The sequence below is a fragment of the Corvus brachyrhynchos genome, unplaced genomic scaffold, assembly GCF_000691975.1.
Source record: "Corvus brachyrhynchos isolate BGI_N302 unplaced genomic scaffold, ASM69197v1 scaffold26, whole genome shotgun sequence".
In the NCBI taxonomy this organism is placed as follows: Eukaryota; Metazoa; Chordata; class Aves; order Passeriformes; family Corvidae; genus Corvus; species Corvus brachyrhynchos.
In genome coordinates, this window is record NW_008239324.1 from 3,352,095 (window position 1) to 3,357,295 (window position 5,201).

A 5,201-nucleotide genomic window follows, 5' to 3' on the forward strand; every position below is an offset into this window, starting at 1 on the left:
GGTCATGTAAGCCAAGAACCTTTTGTTGCTAAAGACCCCATCAGTTACTTTAAGCAGTTATCGTATTTTACTGTTTACAGGGAGTAAGTCCAGAGCATGGCGCTCAGCCCATCGCATGCAGCACAGTTTATCACCAAAAATTAATGAGTTTGTGCCATTTCGCACTTCAAGACATTAAATCATGGATTTGTTTAAAATTTACTGAAGTTCGCAACTTTTAATAAAGACCATCTCAACCTTCACAGTTACACGTCAAAACATCATGTCAGAATCATGCCCTCCTCGCCATTTACTGACGGCTGACTCTAAGAAAGAGATAGCATATAAAATTCACTTATTTTTTCATGCTGCCACTGCAACCGTTCTTACTGTTGAAAAAGCTTAATGCAGAGCAGAAGGGAAAAAAGCAGTAATAATTTTTCTGAGCTAAAATAGATACAAATGCAGTGTGCATATTGCAGGACATTATCAGGACAGCTCAGATATATAACATTAATGTAATCGCTTTATTCTCTCCCCTTAACTAATGCTAGTTTTCTGCTTCTGTAGAGTTTTCAGTTTAATTTGTGCAGGAGTTTTTACCAGGTTCTCCATTTACCCACTTTGGCTAATTTCAGAGAAAACACCATACTGTATAGCTGAACATGATCACCCAGGTTATAAATGATAAATTCCACCATAAAGCTTTATAAAAATCTTTATTGCAATTTAAGTCTTTATTTCTTTTAAATGAATAGATTTTTTTTTAGCATCCAAATGTCTTCATTGATTTTTACATTTAGGTGAAAGCTGTTCATGAAAATTAGTAAAGTAGGACATGCATCATGGAACAAGCACAGTGCAAATCTGGTGACACCAACCTTTAGCCACGTCTCAGTGTAACTTGCAGCTTTCCTGTCACACCTCTGTGCTGTCTTCCCTTCAGAGAGAGAAATTGCTTCTGGATCATACAAAGTTATTTGGAATATTTCTGTCATTTTATGAATGTTATAACTGAGCAATGAAAATATCCTTATTGCTAAAAAGCCATCACTTAATTTGGACTCAGAGTAGACAGAGCAAACTCATGCACTCAGGTGTAGCACCGATGCTGCATCATCTGTGACTGTCGGGCACTTCCAGGGGAATAAAATCAAAGCAGCTGCTAAAATCTCACAAATCCTCGAGCTAAAACACAAGCCCTCTTGGACGTGACACAAAAGCAACCAAATTGTGTGTTTAAGCCTGTCTTTTCAAGCTACTTTTTTTTCTAATTTAGTGTCAGAAACTTTACAGACAAATGAATAGAGGTTGTGTGTTCATGATCTGGGCAGAACGGCCAAATAGGGGACTGTATGGGGAAATAAATATTTTTTTTATTTTCTCTTCTTCTGCAGCTTTGAAATGCAGCAAGTCTGGTGGATTCAGTAATGCTAATACAAAACTGGAAAGTGGAGAGTGAGGAGAAGCAAGTTCCATTAACAGGGAGAATTCTACATAAAATATACTGGAGCTGATGGAGGAAAGGAAGAGACAGCCAAGATGTTCAGCTGCAAGTGGAGTCCAATTTGATGCTCAGCGTGAGTTTAAAGGGAAGATTTTCTCAGCCTTAAAATAAAAGAGCAGTATTGGATGCGTACGGGGCAGAAAACTGTCGTCACAGAAATGGATTGTGCCGGGCTTGGGAAAAGCGAGAGTGGCAAAAGTAGCTCATTTTGCTGTGCTACATTTATAGATGTGCTCATTTGAATGCTCCCAGGAGGACCAGCTTTCTGCGTCCAGACAAAATTATACAGGCATCCCACCCCACCGTATCCCAGTGCTTAAAACCTCAGCGTAAAGGAGATCCACCACAGCTTAGCTGGGAATTTTGCCTTTGGATTTTGGGGAGCAGATCTGATTTCCTGCCAGCAGATCTGCTGCTGTCTTTCATTTCTTGTAGGATCAGCCCTCTAACTAAACAAACTGCTAACATCAAGGACCTGATCCTGCTTCTGCTGAAATCAATACAAGTTTTGTCATTGGTTTCAATGGGATCAACGATTCAATCCCACCGTTTTTGAAGTCAATAGGATTGGGGTTTTCTCTGAATAAGCAAAGTTGTGTTAATACTGCAGAATGGGCCTAAATTATATTGATTATTTGGATGTAAACCCAAGCATAAAAACAAGATTAGGGGGGAAAAGTGAAATGTATGAAAAAGTGAATGTAGAGCAGCATTCATTCCTGGCATGCAGTGGGTCAGCAGGAGCTCTGCCGGAGCAAAGGCTGCAGTGGCACAGCACCAGGGAGCCAAGTCTAATGGAAAATACTGGGGGGGAAGAGGGAGAAGAAATTCATCCTGGAGATCCTTTTTCATCTGCTCCTTCTAAAGAAAACCTTTGAGTCACTCATCCTTTATTAAAAATAAACAAAACATTGACAGAAGAAATTATTGTCACATATACACACACGGTAATTGGTTCTGCTTCTTCACTGCTCCTTCTTTTCTCTCTTCTCTGATACAGGGTTGTTCTGGGTTTCTGTAACAACTACTGGCAAATCAGAATTTATTGTACATATGTTTGTGTTCCACTTAATAAAAAATATACTTATATTTTCAGATAAACTTTGTTAGTAATTCATGAGGTAAGTGACTATTTATGCTAATAAGGGAGAAATATATTCTCAAGCATAATGCATTACATAAATTTGAATGCAAAATGTTCAATTATGAAGTAAATACAGGTAATGCAAATAGTAAATTACATCCAATAAAAATATATAAAGAATGTGTCTTCAAAGAGAGAGAGGCTTTTATTTGCGTCTGTGAGTTGTTTAAAGAGAAAAGAATTAATAAATACTGAATTACTCTTATGATGATTTAGCTCATAATTCAGCAATCCATAACGACTCCCAGTAATCAGACTGTTGTTTCATACCCTCCAATATAAGGCAGGACTGTTTCCTCAGCAATTTTATCCCTACCAGATTATCTCGTCTGATTCTATTAATTCTCTCCCATAAATCTGCTAACAGTGATATGTGATTTACTTACCCTGTTAACTGATCTGAAGACTGTTAAAAGGATTTATCTAGCACTGCACCTAGGAGCAGTTTATGCCTTATCACTCTGTTACTCCGAAGAAGTCTTTCTGAAATCAATTTGGCTGGTTTCATACTTAAATTCAGCGGACACTGTTTAGTTCTGCACCATAAAATAAGACACTAGATAAACAAAAGGAGCAGTAACTGTACTTAATGTGTTGGTCTTGATATGTGTTTAAGTTATAACAAATTACTCTCTGAGTCCATATAACACGAAAGCTGCACGTTCGCTCCTGCTGGATGTGGTGTGTGGGACAGGCACACATGTTCCAGCGGTGCAAGTTCTGCCTCTGCTGCTGGCGTGCTCCATGCAGGCCGACCCCAGAGGCTTTGGAGTTAATGTTTCACGTCCCCCTGCACGGTCTGTCAGAAAACTCTCCCACAATAAATACACATTAGTTTGGAGGTTCATGAACCAGGTCAGCAGTGCACTGGGAGCAAGCAGGGCTCCACGGGTACATCGTCAAGCGGAGATGCTTAAAAACAAACCGGAGCAAGCGGCTGTGAGGGGGACAGGGGAGTTTTCCCTCTGCCTGGCTCGGGGCAGGATTGTTACAAACATTGCTGAGAAAAGGGAGCAGTCTGAGGGAATTGGCCTGCGATAATTGTGGAGAAACTGGAGACTGAATAGCTCTAATTGAAATGAAAGTGTGTGATTGTTATGGAAGAAACACTGTTAATAGAGGACTGTAAATGTTTAGACACCCATTGTGAATAGCCAAATAATAAAGAAAAATACTACTAAAACGAGAATTATATACTGTAGGGAGGAGAATGTTGATTCTGAAGGTTATCCAAAAATTGCTAATAATCTTTTTTTCTCTGCTGCACTGAACAGTAGAGACATTTTGGTGCAGTAGTTCTGTGTAACAATCACACAAGAACAATACTGTACAACTAATAATTTTACTCCCTGTTCTGGAAGGTCAGAGCTTCAATTAATTTGCAGTACTTGCTTACATTGGTATCAATTAAGAGATTGTCCCCATTAGCTCACACAATTTCATACTCTTTGTCTAGAGTTCAGAGTTTACTCAGGAAATTTACTTGTTTGCAAATGTAGCACTTTGAATCTTCACATCCGAACAAACTATTTTATGGGGCTGGAGCCACATTTCCATAGCCATCTACCACACAGGCTAGGGAAATACTACAACTGTACATTCTGAAACGCAATAACCTTTTCATTTAAAAATGTTAGCACCCACTTCATGTCTCTCATAGGTAAGCACATTAAGGGATATATAGTGCCACATTCATCTTGCTCAGAAGAAAAAAAAAATAATACAGGGAATTGGCCTATCCTGGCGGGATTTATGCTGTGAGCCTGGAAGTTTTGTTGATTCCAACAAAGTGAAGAAATAGGAAAGTCAGCCCAAGCAGTTAACTTGCATTAACTTCGTTATGGATCACAATCTGTAAGATAAAGCTGCAGATGTGCACGGCTCTGTGTGTGCGGGTGTGCTGCGGGACGGTGCAGAACTGTATTTTAATTTTGTTAGAAATGTTGGTAACAATTTTTGTCTTTACAGAATTGCCACTATGATCCTGTCTAGATGTAGTTATCTTCCTAAACTCGCAGTATGCCCTACCCCTTTCAGCTGCCAGGAACAGTACATGCTGTATGAATTTCAGATGTTAGTACTGGCACTCACGCTGATAATGGCATAGTCAGAAGATGTTATCCATTCGTAAATCCACTCGCCAAGTGCTATTTCCTAAGCAAAGATTCTTTGGCTATTGCAAATGATGACTTTCACAGTCGGTGAAAAATCACCCAGAGCCTTGCCCGCACCTACAGAATGATACCCTGAGCAGGGTTATAAATAGCGAGCTCCGGGGGGGAAGGGACCGGGCTAGGGGAGAAGGGAGGATTTGAAGTACAATGTTCAAGAAGCAGGTTTAATATATGACCAAGTGTCAGAAGTCAGGTTTCTGAGAATTACTTTTCAGATAAACAACTTTATAGCGCTGCACTTAATCTTACTTACTAGAGACATCTCATTTATCACGGAATTACAAGTAACTTTAATTCTATCGATATTCCCATAAAGCCCGGTCGGAAAATCGAGCCTGGCAGCCCCGAAGGCTGCGGATCTCCCCGGCCCGCGGGGGGCGGGGGGCGGCGCGGGGGG